This window comes from Pleurodeles waltl, chromosome 8 (assembly GCF_031143425.1).
Source record: "Pleurodeles waltl isolate 20211129_DDA chromosome 8, aPleWal1.hap1.20221129, whole genome shotgun sequence".
Taxonomy (NCBI): Eukaryota; Metazoa; Chordata; class Amphibia; order Caudata; family Salamandridae; genus Pleurodeles; species Pleurodeles waltl.
Window position 1 is genome coordinate 435,654,916 of NC_090447.1, and position 19,278 is coordinate 435,674,193.

General features: G+C 45.5%; 1 protein-coding gene across 3 annotated transcripts in view; it reads left to right on the forward strand.

Moving 5' to 3' along the window:
* The window catches only part of CRACDL (CRACD like), a 630,552-nt gene that overhangs the window by 95,993 nt on the left and 515,281 nt on the right, over positions 1-19,278 (forward strand). For 2 of the 3 annotated variants that reach the window (XM_069204324.1, XM_069204322.1), the window contains exon 2: positions 1,171-1,361. The exons of the other annotated variant lie outside the window; for it this stretch is intronic. The gene's annotated coding sequence lies outside the window, so the exon portion shown is untranslated. The remainder of the gene's footprint in view (positions 1-1,170; positions 1,362-19,278) is intronic. 3 annotated transcript variants of the gene reach the window in all.

Genomic DNA, 19,278 nt, shown 5'->3' on the forward strand with positions numbered 1-19,278 from the left:
AAAAATATGCAGGTTCGTAGTGCCAGCTCTTCAATTCCTGGCGGCACAGCACCCGGGATAATGTACTGCATGGCTAAACACTTATAAGGTCCTAAAGACCAGAACATCCTAAACCTTTATTTGATTCATCCAAAACTCCACATTTCCATTCTTTCTTTTTCATTACCCAGATTTCACTAATTTCTTTTCTCTTTTATTTTTTACTTGCTCACTGACCTTCTTTTTTCTTGAATCCTTACTTATCTTCTTGCATCCTACCTCAGTCCCACCTTCGCTCCTTTATTGATTTTGTCTCTATTTATCCCTTTCCCTCGTAACATAGTGCCTGGCATTCAGGTACCACCGTTCAAATGTTAGTTTACCATATCAGTTTTACACCTGCTCACCAAGCTAAAGCTTACAACAACAAAAAATATTAATAATCACATAGGCGAAACCTGTGTAGTTACCAATGCTGGTTTGACTAATGCATTCAGGCTGTGAAGGGCGCTTTGCTATTTTATCAGTCGTGTGTTTTCTTCCTGACACTTTTATCAGCGTGCGTACACGCACAATTAAGTACTGGTTCAGTTCCAGTCAGTTTATTTTTGTAACACTCAAATCTTCACCTTTGTGACTGGAACTAACGAGCTGGTTAATTATAAATTACATTTCTTCCAGAGAAGTCGCTTAGGAATGCAATACTCTGCAAATGTTGGTTAAACTGTAAAAGAAGAAGGACGTAAACAAAAGGCATAGGTCAAGCTCATGAGATGGTTTTGTAATTATAGTTTATTCAAACTTGAGCTGCGCAATGCTCCCACACGTATCATTATGGCTGTGAAATATTATGTTTGGCTCCTCACGGAGCAAACACTTAGCTAGACTGCATAATGCTCCGTTAGGTCACCAGACGTGTCCTGAATGTGTTTCGAAGAGTACAGATATGTCATGAGGCATGATAATTTTTTAACACACAAACTGCAAAATCCAGTTCAGTCAGGGCGCCGGTTAAATGACTGAATACTATTTCAGACCTGCTTGTATTGCGTCCTTCTTTCTGCATAGAAAGGGCCATTTTATCCATGTGGCGAACAATAATTGAAATGTTAAATAAATGAAACTGAAGTAAATAATTTGTTAATAAACGTGTCTGAAACTGATCATTGTTTTTTTTCCTTGCTGGAGTAGGTTGATTGGCCGTTGCTGGAAAGGTGTGTGGTCCCAAGACACGCGCAGTGAGTCAGTGATTAGGTCATTCATACTTCCGCTAAAAAGGGAGAGATGATTACTATTGGAACCCTTCCAGGGAATGCTTAAATCCTGCTCAGCTTCATCTTCAGATTATCTCTGAATCTGTTTGCGGAATCTGGGAAACAACAGTAAGTGCCAAATTTCTTCTCAACACGAGCCTTCGTCCTGTTCTGAGCTAGCGTTTTCTCTATTCCTTCCCTGGATCCTCCATTAGGCTCACACAAGCCTTTACTTTTTAGGGTGGTGGGTTATTCACCTGTGAACTGTCTGTTGGTCTTAGGTCTTCTGCCCAGACAAATGCTATCCTAGACCATGTTTGCAACTGGTAGCTGTTTGGTGTAGTGATATTGTTCAATTCTAACTTGACTATGACGATAATAATGAAGTATTTAAATATATATTATAAAAAGGTTTATTGATATTTATTTTCTGAACATGCATACTTTATATATGTTCATGGAGTTCATATATTTAAGATTGAGTACTGTCGACAGTACTCAGTACTCAAACCAGAGCTCATAAAAGCGGATTCAGGGACTGGCGCAAGTGTGTCCAGGATGGGAAGATTTTCATCCATAAGGATGGTCACTCACACCATGGCGAACCTTCATCAAGGCTTAAGCGTGATATATACTGAGGAACATTGCTAGTATAGAAGTTACGGCTTGCTGGAGATGTGCATGGTTGCAGCTACTCTTATGGGAAAAGCTTGGTGTCATGCAGAACAACATCTACCTGTCAGGGAACAGAGCCAGAGATGCTGGTTAATGCTTAGTGTGGCTTGAGTAGGGGGGGCAGGACTCCAAATCCTCTCACAGAAATTCCCTTTCAGCAAGCGGTAGGCTGCCTTTGAGAGTGCTTCTGGTAACCATCATGGTTTGTAAATGTAATCATAACCATCAGATTGCAATTTAGACCCATTGTAGGAAAGTACCATCTTGCCTGGTATGTTACCCCCATATTTCACTGTATATATGTTGTTTTAGTATATGTGCCACTGGGACCCTGCCAGCCAGGGCCCCAGTGCTCATAAGTGTGCCCTGTATGTGTTCCCTGTGTGATGACTAACTGTCTAACTGAGGCTCTGCTAACCAGAACCTCAGTGTTTATGCTCTCTCTGCTTTCTAAATTGTCACTAACAGGCTAGTGACCAATTTCACCAATTCACATTGGCATAATGGAACACCCTTATAATTCCCTAGTATATGGTACTGAGGTACCCAGGGTATTGGGGTTCCAGGAGATCCCTATGGGCTGCAGCATTTCTTTTGCCACCCATAGGGTGCTCTGACAATTCTTACACAGGCCTGCCACTGCAGCCTGAGTGAAATAACGTCCACGTTATTTCACAGCCATTTACCACTGCACTTAAGTAACTTATAAGTCACCTATATGTCTACCCTTCACCTGGTGAAGGTTGGGTGCAAAGTTACTTAGTGTGTGGGCACCCTGGCACTAGCCAGGGTGCCCCCACATCGTTCAGGGCCAATTCTGCGGACTTTGCGAGTGCAGGGACACCATTACACGCATGCACTATACATAGGTCACTACCTATGTATAGCGTCACAATGGTAACTCCGAACATGGCCATGTAACATGTCTAAGATCATGGAATTGTGGCATTGGGGAGACAATTCCATGATCCCACGAGTCTCTAGCACAGACCCGGGTACTGCCAAACTACCTTTCCCGGGGTTTCACTGCAGCTGCTGCTGCTGCCAACCCCTCAGACAGGCTTCTGCCCTCCTGGGGTCCAGCCAGGCCTGGCCCAGGAAGGCAGAACAAAGGACTTCCTCAGAGAGAGGGAGTTACACCCTCTCCTTTTGGAAAAAGGTGTCAGGGCTGGGGAGGAGTAGCCTCCCCCAGCCTCTGGAAATGCTTTGATGGGCACAGATGGTGCCCATCTCTGCATAAGCCAGTCTACACCAGTTCAGGGATCCCCCAGCACTGCTCTGGCGCGAAACTGGACAAAGGAAAGGGGAGTGACCACTCCCCTGACCTGCACCTCCCAGGGGAAGTGCCCAGAGCTCCTCCAGTGTGCCCCAGACCTCTGCTATCTTGGAAACAGAGGTGTTGCTGCCACACCGGACTCCTCTGAGTGGCCAGGGCCAGCAGGTGACGTCAGAGACTCTTTCTGATAGGCTCTTACCTGTGTTACCAGCCTATCCTCCTTCCTAGGTAGCCAAACCTCCTTTTCTGGCTATTTAGGGTCTCTGCTTTGGGGAATTCTTCAGATACCGAATGCAAGAGCTCACCAGAGTTCCTCTGCATCTCTCTCTTCACCTACTGCCAAAGGATCGACCGCTGACTGCTCAGGACGCCTGCAAAACCGCAACAAAGTAGCAAAGACGACTACTGCAACCTTGTATCGCTTATCCTGCCGCTTTCTCGCCTGTTTCCTGGTGGTGCATGCTCTGGGGGTAACCTGCCTCCTTCTTGCACCAGGAGCTCTGAAGAAATCTCCCGTGGGTCGACGGAATCTTCCCCCTGCAACCGCAGGCAACAAAAGACTGCATCACCGGTCCTCTGGGTCCCCTCTCAGCACGACGAGCGTGGTCCCTGGAACTCAGCAACTCTGTCCAAGTGACTCCCACAGTCAAGTGACTCTTCAGTCCAAGTTTGGTGGAGGTAAGTCCTTGCCTCCCCACGCTAGACTGCATTGCTGGGTACCACGTGATTTGCAGCTGCTCCGGCTCCTGTGCACTCTTCCAGGATTTCCTTTGTGCACAGCCAAGCCTGGGTCCCCAACACTCTAACCTGCAGTGCACAGCCTTCTGAGTTGTCCTCCGGCGTCGTGGGACTCCCTTTTCTGACTTCGGGTGGACTCCGGTTCACTCCTCTTCCAAGTGCCTGTTCCGGTACTTCTGCGGGTGCTGCCTGCTTCTGTGAGGGCTCCCTGACTTGCTGGGCACCCCCTCTGTCTCCTCATCCAAGTGGCGACATCCTGGTCCCTCCTGGGCCACAGCAGCATCCAAAAACCCTAACCGTGACCCTTGCAGCTAGCAAGGCTTGTTTGCGGTCTTTCTGCGTGGGAACACCTATGCAAGCTTCTTCACGATGTGGAACATCCATCCTCCAAAGGGGAAGTTCCTAGTCCTCTTCGTTTTTGAAGAATCCACAGCTTCTACCATCCAGTGGCAGCTTGTTTGCACCCTCAGCTGGCATTTCCTGGGCATCTGCCCTCTCTCGACATTGTCGCGACTCTTGGAGTTGGTCCCCTTGTTCCACAGGTACTCAGGTCTGGAAATCCACTTTGGTTGCTTTGCTGGTGTTGGTCTTCCTTGCAGAAACCCCCTATCACGACTTCTGTGCTCTCTGGGGGTTATAGGTGCACTTTACACCTACTTTTCAGGGTCTTGGGGTGGGCTATTTTTCTAACCCTCACTGTTTTCATACAGTCCCAGCGACCCTCTACAAGCTCACATAGGTTTGGGGTCCATTTGTGGTTCGCATTCCACTTTTGGAGTATATGGTTTGTGTTGCCCCTATACCTATGTGCTCCTACTGCAATCTACTGTAACTTTACATTGCTTGTATTACTTCCTTTTGCTATTACTGCATATTTTTGGTATTGTGTACATATATCTTGTGTATATTTGGGATCCTCATACTGAGGGTACTCACTGAGATACTTTTGGCATATTGCCATAAAAATAAAGTACCTTTATTTTTAGTATATCTGTGTATTGTGTATTCTTATGATATTGTGCATATGACACCAGTAGTATAGTAGGAGCTTTGCATGTCTCCTAGCTCAGCCTAAGCTGCTCTGCTATTTCTACCTTCTATCAACCTAAGCTGGTAGAAACACCTCTTCTACACTAATAAGGGATAACTGGACCTGGTACAGAGTGTAAGTGCCCCTTGGTACCCACTACAAGCCAGGCCAGCCTCCTACACCCATAATGCACAGATTTCTGTTATGTATTTTTAGATGTTTATTTTGAGGTAGTTAGCTTGAAACGACGGTTCCTTTGAAAGCAAGATAACAGTCGGCACAGATTCGAATTAGCGGAATAAATTGCTGATAATACAGTGTACTATGGTGAAGACCAGTGGAATCATGTTATTCAAAGCTGCAGCATCTACCACAAAAATATGAATTCAGCACATTTGTCACATAATTTGTAGATTTCACAAATATACATTTTTTACCTCCAATGGGTGACAATAATGGTTCCAGAGAATGTGCTGCACCATTTGCATTTTTGCTAAATATTTAAAAAAATCTTGCCACATAATTTGTTCCTCCTTACCATTTAATACTATTAGTTATGACAGTGATAAAGCTCTGCACGTTGGTTTGGAGGCTGTCATTATTTTCCACATTTCATGGTTTCCTTTGTAATGCTTTTTTTTATATCATTGTGTCTTGTGCAATAAAAATACACCTAACATGTAATATGTAAACACGTGTAAAACAGACCTGGTGTGTACTGGGTCTTTCAACGTAATGGCACTCCCGATGGAGCTGCTGTGATATACTGATCCCTGATGTTGTGACTACCAGGATAGTGTAAATAAAGAAGCCTTGTCAGGGACATTCCTACTACTGGTGGAACTGGTTCAGTGGCAGTGGGACCCCGAGCCGCTAGGGGGTCCAGTCTGCCCTGCACCAGCTGCACTTATATTAGAGGCGGCAGGTTTATTAAAGTCAACCCTTTCCAGAAATTTTCTAAAAACTGAGCCTGCCTGGGCCTGGATTTGTGTTTTCTTTGGGGGCTGGGTGTGTGGTAGGGGTACGGAAGGAGTAGAAGATATGTTAGAGGAAAAAGAGGAAAGAAAATGAGAGGGTGAAAGATTGAAAGCGAGAAGAGGAAAACAACTGAATAGGAGAAGGTGTCAAGGATCAGAGAGAAAGAGAAGCTATGTAAGAAAAAAACAAAAGGATCAAAAGGGCCAGAAATAAGGACTTGGGAGAGAAAGAAGAAGGCGATAAGGAAGAGTAAGAGGCAGAAGAGGGTGAAGAGATAAACAGAAGAAGGGAATAGGGAGGAGAGCATGAAAGGGAGGAAAGTGATTTGAGAAGAAAGAAAGGTTGAAAGGGGCACTTTGAGTCCCATACGTGGGGTGCAGATGTCATTTAATGTAGGTGATACGGTGGCACGGAGGCCAGGGGTGGTATTGGAATACTGTGACCCAATTCAATCTTTATTTTAATACCGAGCCTGGGTCCCAGTTCCTTCTTTTCATTAAGCTCATGAGGCTCAGAGTAGGCCACTGGAGTCATTTTGAATCTTTCGATCTCTTCTTAATAGGTATAGTGAAGAGCGGTAGTAGAGTCTGCCTGTGTCATTAAAGAAGGGAAACCAAAGGAGCACTTGTGGCTTGAACCCAATGAGGATTCCTAGGAAAAGGGCTATCCATCTGAGGAGTCTTACATTGTAGAAGAGGATTTCATAGCTGAATTTTCATATCAATGTCCGTGCATCTTGGATTACTCCAAGGATTTTTTAATAACCATTTTAATTTTTTTGTGGAACATAGGAACATAACGACCACTACATCCGGTGACTCCTGATTGCAATTAAAAGAAAATATAGTAGTATTACAGACATAATAGCAGTCCACTGTTACCACACCAGAACAGTTCTCCACATGGAAGTTATAGCGGGCCTAACCCAAAACACTCCCACCACTTGCCCGAGATCTTGGCAGATCGTCATCTGGCCTCGTAGACCAATTTTTCCTGATGGGTGCACCAGTCCACCCCATTGCACCACTGAGATACTGAAGGGGAGGCTAGCAGATTTCCATTTACTGGCTGTATCTCACTTAGTCACCATGGTGGTCACTCCCAGTAGTGTTCGGTTGGCCCTCGTGCCTCCCACCCCCTCTGAAATGCCCAGAAGATATGATTGTGGTGACAGGTCCATCGTTCAGCCCAGCACCTCTGACAGCTCCCCAAGGATATCCATCCAGTACCTCAAAATACTTTGACATGTCCAGACCAGATGGTAAAAATCTGTGGGAGGTCTCAAGCATCAAAGGCAGGCAGGGGCGGAGAGTAAGCGCGCTCTGTGTAGGTGAGTGGGAGTTAGGTAACACCAATTTATTTTTATGGATTCTGGTGGTGTTAGTGAGTGCCCCATTTCACAAACCAGTGAGTAATCCATTCAAGATGGGATTCAGCACCATTAGTCAGGATTTCTGTCTTGCAGACATTTAGTGTTAGGGTTTTATGGTCAATGGCGTTGTGAAACCCTCATACACATGTACTTACCCACTCTGTCTGTGATTGCTTGTGGATATGATGTGTCTGGCAAGCTGGAATCTGAAAATGTTGCTTGGTTATTTATGGATCTCATCTGTCTGCATACAAAAGTTCATAAATAGTGTTGTAAGGAAGTGTAGTGGGAGGGATTGAGCCATCATCAAGCCTCGTACACTGAAGGAGAAAGAAGCGAGAGAGAGAGAGAGAGAGAGAGGCAAAAAGAAAGAGTGAGCAGGAGAGAGAAAGGTTATAACAAAGTAATAACAGGAGAAACGAAAGAAGGAATGGAAGGAAGGAAGGGTGAAAAGAAAGGAAACAGGAAGAATGGAGGAAGAAAAGATGAAAGGAAGGGTAAATTTAAGAAAGACAGGAAAGGTGACAGGATGGATGAAATGGTGAAAATGATACGTGGAATGATGAAAAGCATGAATGTTAGGGTGAAAGATGGATGGATATATGTCAGTGTGGAACGATATATGGGTGAAATGATCTATGGACAGAAGTCAAACAATCAGTGATTGCAAGGAATGGTGAAAGGATGGATAAAAAGGTGGAAGGGTAGATTATTATACTGATCGATGGATGAATGCATATTTGAATGGAACGGATTGATGTATAGCTGAAAAGTGTGTATGGAAAGAAGGCAGTATTAATTGATGGATGGATTAGTTGATGGACTGCAGTTGAGTTCAAGGTTGCAAGGAATATTGAAAGGATGGATAAAAATGTAAGAGGGATGAATGGATATAGGAATATATTGGTGAATAGATGCATTCATTGTTGGATTAGGATGGGTTAGATGTATGGGTGAAATTTGTGGTTGGAAAGAAGAAAGTATTGGCAGATGGATGGAGGAGTTGATGAACAGGTCGATCAATGCAGCAGTCAAAGTGCATTAAAAAAAGTATGGGAACTGTGATGCTTCATGCAATGGGGTGGGGTCAGGAAAGTGCAGGGGTGGGTCAATGTTGTGGTTAAACACAACAAAATCTTCTTTAAGTTTTTTGGTCTTTCACCCAAAGGTAGCTACATATAAAATAGCACACAGCTTAAATGAGAAGTACATAAAAAAGTTGAGTTAATCAGTAGCAAATGCACTGAAATACATTATGAAACCTCTATTAACGCACAAGTCTGGGTGTAACCAGAGAGTCACATAATTAAATCTTGGTTTGTGCAGTGGAGAATAGTGACTTGTGTATTTTTAGTGCTGCAAGGTCCCATACTCTCACAGAAAACTATGTGAATATGTAAGTCATTATTTTAAACTTGCATTACAGACAGTGTAGAATAGACTGCTACAAAATGCACAAAACAGGTATAAGATAAAATGGGGCCTCCAAAATACCGATTTTAGTGACACCCAGACTATACACATTTTTTGTTTATATAGCTGTTCCTTAAAAGCAGGCACTTCACAGCTCAGTTGGTAACCCACTTGCACTGCCACTCAAATAGAGCAAATCTTTGTCATCACAACACTTCAAGTGATTTTATCAGTTAAAGCCAGTACCGACTCTCAAACATCCTTTCATTTGCAGATTAAACCGTTGCACACATCTGCATTTCTTTCAGGCAAGCATTCACCCTGGCAAGAAGGCATGTTTATTGTTTAGCTGTCTACCCACCTTCAGTTTCACAGCACAGCAAGCTCCCTAAATGGTACTTCAGCTGAAGCATTTAAACTATGAAAAATAACTGTATTGGGAAAGTTGTCTTGTCACAGAAAGTAGGGAAACGTTCTTCATAAACTACAAAACTATGGGCATGTCGTGCCCATCTGATCCCGCTCACTTCGACCACTGGATAGATGGACTGGTGAATAAATAGAAAAGTGAAGGATGGATGGGGGACCGAACGGAATCTTTAATGGCTAAAATAATGGATAGTTGAAAGGGAGAGGGGACACATGTGTCTGTTCATGCACCTGCCTTTGCTTTTCAAGTAACCTGCCTGCTCCTACAAATTTTTTCATCGGGAGTGTCTATATAGTGCATAAACCCACTGAGGCATGACTCCAATATTAAGAATCCACATGTTCAACGACTCAACAGCTAGAAATAACTATCAGGCTCATCTGATTTTGCTGGAGACTTCAAGCTCCAGAGGACATTGCCAACAGTGAGGAGGGGGCAGAGTAGGCATGCCCTCCCACCTGCTGTTGCTTAAAATGTGATTCTGATCCTTGCTGCGGAGGATTCAAACCCCAGCAAACATTGCCACCTGTGAGGAGGGCATGGGAAAGTGGGCATTTGCTGTGTGCTTAAAGCGTGGCTCTAATCCCTACTGCGTCGGCTGCTCCTGGTCGAAGCCTGGGCCAAGGGTGGGCCCGTCTTTGCCTGTCATCTCCCAGAGCTGGGTGGACTAGCCCCAGGGTCGAATTGGGAAGGCAGGCAGTTTGGCATTGGGAGATGGGCTGGTGCCTCAGGGCCACCTGTGGGACGGTTTCTCAGGGCCTCTCTATACCAGCCCAGGAAACTTACTTTCTTCCCCAGTCCCCACCAGATGACTTTAATGTGGCAACGGTATCATGTTCACTCCCCCGCCATACTGTAAAGTGAGGCTGGGGGCCAGGTGTTACTCTGGCTCTTGGGGCATTCTCACCTCGGCTTCCTGTCTTTTGTGGCTGGTTCAGAAGCAGTGTCATCCCCTGCTGGGTTATCCCGTTCAGGCCATGGTGGGTGTGGTGAGTGTAGGAGTATGCCGGGGCCTGTCAGTGGGGCAGGTTATTTTCTGCCATTGGGCCATTCTCACTTAAGCCCCCCAATGGAGCAGAAGTGGGCCCTTTTGACACCTCCCTTGCCAGGTCATTGCCTTGAGGCTATAGTGGGCTGGGGAGAGGTTAAGAGAAGTGGCCTCCATAGTAGCCAGGTGTTGTCACCTCAGTCGTAGTGTCTTTTAGGCCTGGCTAGGGGGAGTAGAGGGTTGTATACATTTGGATGTAGCTCTATGGTCAGAGAAGCAGACATTGGAACCAGGTTCGACTCTCAGCATCAGCTCAACATCCTGTGATTCTAGGCAAATCACTTAATCTTTCTGTACCTAAAATAAAAATGAATTTGATCTTGTGTGATATATCTGGTGCTCATGTATATTGCCCTTTTGCCTTTAGGCCGAGTTCATACTCTATAAAACTGCAAAAAGAAAAAAAAATTACAATAAATCACCGGCCAAATTCCAATGAGACTAACCAGATGGTGATACATGAATGGAAGGATTGGGGAATGTGGGACACTTTTTTGGCAGTGCCCGGGCCTAATTGTGATCCCAGTCCGACCCTGACTTGCTTACCTCTCATTCGTGCTTCGGGCTGATTTTCTCCTGCTCTTTTAGTTTTCAGTTGCATTCTTTTATACCTGGGTGATTTGACTTTAATCTCTGATAGTGTGTAACTGTGTTCTAGGGGCCGCCAGTTCCTTGATTTCCCCTAATCCGTGCCATGAACCTTTGTGAGAATATTTTCTTATCCAGTACGTATTTAATAGGTCTCAGGAGTGTAGTGCATACGTATACCCATAAAGGAAACAATACCCGGACCACAGGATAAATCATGGACAATGGAAAGGCTCCAAATAATTCACCGGGTCCGAAAAATCAAAATAGGATGGCAAAACATGCGGCTGAAAACTGTACACTGAAAGACTGTGACAATTTAGTTGAGGAAGTGGAAACTATATTGACATAGGAGAGACAAAAGAAAAGTCCAAAACAAGCCAAGAAATCCACCCGTTTTTTCTCAAAGCAAGACAGAGTGTGAGACATTCCAACACATGATGAAGGGTTAGTTGTATATCGATCGCAGATAATAGTAATAGCAGACTGTCAAACTCTACATCTTTAAAGGAGATACACATTGTACCTTATGTCATTTGTACGAATCGTTTCAGAACATTGATGTACAGCGATGTTCTTAATACTAATACACCAAGTGCCGAGCCAACATGTGGTCATGAATCAACAGGGGTAGATTGCCTTGCTTTTACGGTAGAACTTTGTGGAAAGAAATTGGGGATTTGAAAGATTTGGTCATGATTTTAGCTAAAAAAAACTAGGTTTAGTTTTATCAAAGGGGATTTCTACACTATTTTATCCATGAGTATAAGAGGGAATGATGTTGGACCTCAGTTGAAAAACCAACCTTCTCTGTCCTCCGCACTGCAGCACCAGCCTTCCTGTAACAGCCATTGCCCATCACTGTTACACTGGGAAACAAGGGAAGTGGGATGCATCAAAGCGAATGGCTTAATCCTAATGTGATACCCAAGCCCCCTTGTAAGATGCAGCTTGCATACCTAGCCCCATCTATAGGTAGATGGGCATTAGATGGTTTTACATATAGTGGAAGGCCATCACCTTATTTATTTTCGATCTCCACACCAATGCAGGGCTTTGTACAGACCCACAATGAGTGATTCATAAGCCTAAGACGACTGTGTTCTTGAACTCTAAATTGGGGACCCTAATTCACGAGGACAATGATTCACTCATCAACAAAGTAATTCATCAGAGAAGTAAAATTAGACATTGCTATTCATGCGTTCAGGTATCAGCTCAGCCCAACATGTTGTATCTTTATGCAAACCCTATGACTGTATCAAACTAGTGTTATTTAATGCACAGCGTGCAGCAGGTCTAGTGAGTCTTGATATGCACTCAGCTCTGACTAACAGTTCAGGACTCCAGTTCAGGTAAGCTGTCCCTTTACATCAGCTACCTCAACTTTTGTGTAAGTTTGACAGAAGTTGTAGGTAGGCAGTATGAATACAATGTAAATAAGCGTAGGATCTTATCAACATTAAATGAAATTGATTGACTAGGGATTATTCTAGTGAAGGTGAGGAACTTCCTAGAGAAACAGATAAGACCTCAGTTATAACACAGTGTGTAGGAAAAGCCGTTTCCTCTGATTTAACTGTCACTGTTACTAACTCTTCTAACCACATGGGTTCTAATCTTGATACAAATTCCACAAAAGCACATACTTTTATGATTACAGTGGGGAGACTGAGTTGCAGGTACTTTCCCTGAACTTGGCTAGTCTGAATTATAAGATTATTGATCTGGCTTGGGAAACTTTTATAGTTTCTTGTCATGTATGTCTATTTCAGAAGGCTTGGTCTATTGTGTCGATGCGCAGGAAAGGCTATTTATTATATAGTATTGAGGCCTGTTCCTCAACTGCAGATCGGCCATCTGGCAGTCTACTTATTTAGGTGACGATTTCATCTAGTTGTTAAATTTGTAAGTTAGATATTTTATCTCCAGACATCTTAACTATAAGCATAGTATCAACTAGTGGGCTGACTATGACTGTGTACAAAGTTTATAATTGTTCTCCCCCGTTAGGAACCTAGAGTCCAAAACTTCATCTGTACTCGATGATCATATACATTTTAATGACGATAAACATCTAATTTTGATTGCTGGGTATTATTTCAGTGTCACGTATGGACCCCTAGACTCCGTGCCTGCCTTGACAGAACTAGTAGATCAAACTCCAGGTATACCAGCTCTAGATGCGGAATCCATCGCATACTGGTCAGCTTCAACATTACAGCTGTCCTCTTTAACATATTTGCATGACCTGCATGCCTGCAATGGGAGAACACCATCTGACATCAAAAGAGCATGCACGTTCAAGCGAGGCAGATATTTTAGGTGGATTTGATGATATTATCCTAAATCTTTAAAAATGGCCTTGATTCTGTGATATGGGAACTCTCCAGAGAGATGATAGTGATATTAGTGCCTGTTAGAAATTGGGTTACTTGTTGGGTTACTTGTTGACTGGGGTATGAGCCCTGGTCAAGCAGTATCCACAACGTTAGTCAGGGTAAGTGTCAGTCAAACCCTAAATTAACCTGTGCTCTCACTCTGGTAGCTTGGCACAGAGCAGTCAGACTGAAGTTAGAGGCAATGTGTAAAGTATTTGTGCAACACTTCAAACAGTAACACAGTGAAAACACCACACAAAATGATTCCAGATCAGGTTAGAAAAACAGAGAAAATGTAATAAACAAAACAAGACCAAAATGACAAAATTACAATAAGTAGAACTTGAGTTATGAATTTTTAAAGATTAAACTGTAAAATAGTGCTTAAAAGCAAAAAGCACCAACTGAGGATATCTGGTCAAGCCGGACCAGGACAAAGTCAAACGTTCAGACTGACAGCAATAGAGCACGGCCAGCAACAGGGACCCAAATAGGCCTGCTGAAGTGAAATACCTTAAATCCTGGTTGCGGAGCACTGTGTGGGTCCGAAACACAAGTGCGTTACACAGCCAAGGAGATGCATCGGGTTCCAAGGTGTGGCAAGACTGCTGTGTGAGGTCCTGTTATGTCATCATCAAGGATCCCGTCGATGGGGCTAGTGATGCAAATGCGGGTGTCAGGGATGGGTTGCACATCTGAGGTGATGCATCGGTTCCGATGAGCACTGAGGCTGCAATGTGGAGCTGTAGCTTCATCATTGAGGTTGCTGTTGATGATGGATGCAAGGAGCTGGTGCCGGGGACAGTCTTTGTCAGTGGTTGTTCCGAAAACAATGTGCTGGTCCACAGATGAGGGGATGCAAATCTGTTGCGTCAGTTCTGACTCACTCAGTAGCAGTGATGTGCTGGATCTGTTTCACTCAGCAGCGGTGATGAGTTGGTTCTGCTGGAGCAAAACACCTTAGGCCCACTTCCAAGGGTCCAGGACTGGGGTGGTACCACTTAGCAGGGCAGAATCACTGATGGCAGAGTCCAAGTGCAGAAGCAGGGTGGTTGAGACTTTAATGTCCCAGAGACTTCAGATCAGGAGGCCAGTGAGCTAGCCCTCGGAGTCACACTGGGTCCAAGGGATGCAGGTCCAGTCCTTCTCACCCAGGCAGGGGAACAGCATGCAGCAGGGCATCACAGCAAGGTAGGAGTGCAGCAAAGCAGCAGTCCAGCAGAATGGCAGTCCTTCAGCAGCACAGCAGTCCTTCTTCCTGGCAGAATCTTCACAGGTCCAGAAGCGTACTGAGTTGGTGGTGTTGAGGTCCTATACTTCTACCTAATTAGGCCTTTGAAATTGGGGAGGCTTCAAAGGCATGCATTTGAAGTGCACATAGGATGCTTCCTGCCCTGGCTCCAGACTGTGTGCATGTGAGTGGTACTTGACCTGAGAGGATTTTGGCAGCATTTCCAGCAACCCCAGATGAAATGTATTTGTTCTCTACTCTCTACTGATGAAGGGCTAAACCCAGAGACATGTGTCTCGAGATATACAGCAATGACTGCACCAACTTTGGTGAAAAACTACAGATAACGTTCAAGTAAGCGCTAACTGTGAACTGCATTTACCACGATGCAAAGTGGCAAACTGTGCTGGGATGTGAGGCAGTGTGCTCCCAACCCCCCTTCCAATGAAACGATAATAAACTGTGTTTATTATCGTTTTTGTTGCTAAAGGGGTGGGCCCATGGGGGATGACGGGGACTAGGGGAAGTGCACTGTGAACTCCCAGTGTACATGTGTGTTTGGTCAGCTGTCTTGGGCCGGCCAAACACACGTGTGCACTGTGCTTTCTCCAACCCGGCACTGTGTTGCGGGGCTGGAAAGAGCAGGCACAGGCTACCAGTCTGCCTGAGAGCACCCTGGCTGGGCGCTCCGGCCAATCCTAACACTCCTTTCATGCAGCATTAGGATTGGTTGCAAGGTAGGCTGGGAGCCTGTGCCTGCTGAGGGGATGGAGGAACAATAGAGCGCAGCAGGTACTTTTTTAAAACTATTTTTATTTTTTATTTTATTATTATCCCCCCTCCTCCCAGCCATGCGCCTCCCAGACCCTTTTAACTCCTGCGAGCTGCGACTGGCCTCTGCATTCCTAAACAGAACACAAAAATAAAAGAATGTGTTCATAAAATGGAAAAGCTCTTTACATTTAGTTGGGTTGGCCTGACTTGCCCATGAGCATCATTTCCCACTGCGCTCAAAACATTTCCAAAAGCAAAAGACTAACACAAGCAGGAAATGTTCAGTAATCTACTCTTGAAGAGTCCCAGCCCCAGCCAGATTTGACAATAAATGAACTTAAAAATCCAACACAAAGCTTGCAAGTAAGGTCCTATGACCTGATCAAAATGGGAAGAGAGCTCATGTAGTTCCAATGTGAGCCTGATCCAAGCAGGTGGTCTTATTACTAAGAGCATTTTAAATGCTCGTTATTTCAATGGAGCCTTAGTCGAAATGAAGACAAATAATAAGGAAGTTTGCTCGAGACTCCTTTCTGGGGGTTTCTAGGTGTACCCTCAGTGCAGACTACAAGCAAAATGATTCTCTTTTTTTAGGCAACCGTGTAAACACCGGCAAAGAAGCAAACAATATCCCTGCTTATTTTTTGTAACTAGATGGTTTAGTTTTAGAAAATCGTGACCTTGACAAAGGTTACGTACTCGCTGAAAAAACAGTTAAAAAATGATCTAATCTTTTAGCAAACGTTTGTCACTGATGCAAACAGGCAAAAGCCTAAGACATTAAAACCTTAAACTGGCAGGAATGGGTCAGGTGCTTAGGATGAAGACGGATATTGTTTATACACAGTTAAGAGTCAAATCTAATTTCCTTTGGCCTGGAAGTGTACGGCATGAGAAGACCACGTGTCTAAGGGTAGGAAATTAATTTTGTTTTCATTCCGCGGTTTATTTATTTATTGTGTGGACTGTTGCCGGTAGGAAGCCTATGAAAGGGTAATTTCAGGATAATAGAATATGTCATCCTATCTGGTTAATACATTGTTTTGAAATGCTTTTTATTGCACATTTCGCCAAAATGCACATAATAGAAGAAACAAACACAAAGCTTTTTCCAAACAGACCGTCTATATTTTAGTGAACTCTTGGCCCCATCGATAACAACAAAGACATCATCGGGTTATATTATGCACGACTGCATCTTTTACCGCTGTGTAGAATTATATTTTAAAAAAATTGTGATGTCGTTTTTCGGTTATTGAATTTGAGGCCAGGAATGCAAAGGTAATGTCCCCATTGACATGAAATCATCAGATAATCCTATCAGTTTGTGGGATACATATTCGGATAGGTGAATTGGACCCTAGTGACCAGCTAGTTACTCTGCACTCACAAAAAACCCACGCCCACAACTCATAAACTCAGGACCTCCTGCAACCAAATTACTTTGCAGGGTGAAGTCCTTCCTTCTACATACCAACTAGAGGTGAAAGATAAAGGTGTTGTGTAGGAAAGTACCTCTGTTGGCATGGTTAACCCCCCCCCCCCGTTTTTTGCCTGATATTGATGCCAACTTTGATTGAAAGTGTGCTGGGATCCTGCTAACCAGGCCCCAGCACCAGTGTTCTTTCCCAAAATCTGTACCTTTGTATCCACAATTGGCACACCCATCGCACCTCATTAAGGGGGTCATTCTGACCCTGGCGGTAATTACCGCCATGGCAGAGGTTGGCGGTAGCACCGCCAACAGGCTGGCGGTGCTCCGCCGGGCATTCTGACCGCGGCGGTACAGCCGCGGCCAGAAGCGGAAAGCCGGCGGTGTACCGCCGACTTTCCGCTGCCCATGGGAATCCGCCATGCTGCGCCGCCATGGGGATTCTCACAGCCCATACCGCCATCCTGTTCCTGGCGGTTCACCCGCCATGAACAGGATGGCGGTATGGGGTGTCGTGGGGCCCCTGGGGGCCCCTGCAGTGCCCATGCCAATGGCATGGGCACTGCAGGGGCCCCCGTAACAGGGCCCCACAAAGAATTTCAGTGTCTGCTTTGCAGACACTGAAATTCGCGACGGGTGCAACTGCACCCGTCGCACCTTCCCACTCCGCCGGCTCCATTCTGAGCCGGCTTCCACGTGGGAAGGGTGTTTCCCGCTGGGCTGGCGGGCGGACTTTCGGCAGTCGCCCGCCAGCCCAGTGGGAAAGCCAGAATGACCGCCGCGGTCTTTTGACCGCTGAGCGGTCTTTTGGCGGGAACCGCTTGGCGGGCGGCGACCGCCGTCCGCCGCGGTCAGAATCACCCCCTAAGTCCCTTGTAAAAGGTTCCCCTGGTACCAAGGTCCCTGTGGCCAGGGAAGGTCCCCAGGGGCTGCAGCATATACTATTCCACCCTGGGGGACCCCTCACCAAGCACATGCACACTGTCTTTGCAGCTTGTGTGTGCTGGTGAGGAGAAAAAGGCAGATACGACATGGCACCCCTCTCAGGATGCCATGACTGTAGGAGGCTGGACTGGCTTGTAGTGAGTACCAAGGGGTACTTGCACCTTGCACCAGGCCCAGTTATCCCTTATTAGTGTATAGGGTGTCTAGCAGCTTAGGCTGATAGATAATGGTAGCTTAGCAGAGCAGCTTAGGCTGAACTAGGAGACGTGTGAAGCTACTACAGTACCACTTAGTGTCATATGCACAATATCATAAGAAAACACAATACACAGTTATACTAAAAATAAAGGTACTTTATTTTTATGACAATATGCCAAAGTATCTTAGAGTGTACCCTCAGTGAGAGGATAGGAAATATACACAAGTTATATATACACAATAGCAAAAATATGCAGTATAGTCTTAGAAAACAGTGCAAACAATGTATAGTTACAATAGGATGCAATGGGGAAACATAGGGATAGGGGCAACACAAACCATATACTCCAAAAGTGGAATGTGAACCACGAATGGACCCCAAACCTATGTGACCTTGTAGAGGGTCGCTGGGACTATTAGAAAATAGTGAGAGTTAGAAAAATAACCCTCCCCAAGACCCTGAAAAGTGAGTGCAAAGTGCACTAAAGTTCCCCTAAGGACAAAGAAGTCGTGTTAGAGGAATAATGCAGGAAAGACACAAACCAACAATGCAACAACTGTGGATTTCCAATCTAGGGTACCTGTGGAACAAGGGGACCAAGTCCAAAAGTCACAAGCAAGTCGGAGATGGGCAAATGCCCAGGAAATGCCAGCTGCGGGTGCAAAGAAGCTTCTACTGGACAGAAGAAGCTGAGGTTTCTGCAGAAACGAAAAGGGCTAGAGACTTCCCCTTTGGTGGACGGATCCCTCTCGCCGCGGAGAGTCGTGCAGAAGTGTTTTCCCGCCGAAAGAATGCCAACAAGCCTTGCTAGCTGCAAATCGTGCGGTTAGCGTTTTTGGATGCTGCTGAGGCCCAGGAGGGACCAGGAGGTCGCAAATTGGACCAGCAGAGAGAGGGGACGTCGAGCAAGACAAGGAGCCCTCTCTGAAGCCGGTAGCACCCGGAGAAGTGCCAGAAACAGGCACTACGAGGATGCGTGAAACGGTGCTCGCCGAAGTTGCACAAAGGAGTCCCACGTCGCCGGAGACCAACTTAGAAAGTCGTGCAATGCAGGTTAGAGTGCCGTGGACCCAGGCTTGGCTGTGCACAAAGGATTTCCGCCGGAAGTGCACAGGGGCCGGAGTAGCTGCAAAAGTCGCGGTTCCCAGCAATGCAGCCCAGCGAGGTGAGGCAAGGACTTACCTCCACCAAACTTGGACTGAAGAGTCACTGGACTGTGGGGGTCACTTGGACAGAGTCGCTGGATTCGAGGGACCTCGCTCGTCGTGCTGAGAGGAGACCCAAGGGACCGGTAATGCAGCTTTTTGGTGCCTGCGGTTGCAGGGGGAAGATTCCGTCGACCCACGGGAGATTTCTTCGGAGCTTCTGGTGCAGAGAGGAGGCAGACTACCCCCACAGCATGCACAAGCAGGAAAACATTCGAGAAGGTGGCAGGATCAGCGTTACAGAGTTGCAGTAGTCGTCTTTGCTACTATGTTGCAGGTTTGCAGGCTTCCAGCGCGGTCAGCAGTCGATTCCTTGGCAGAAGGTGAAGAG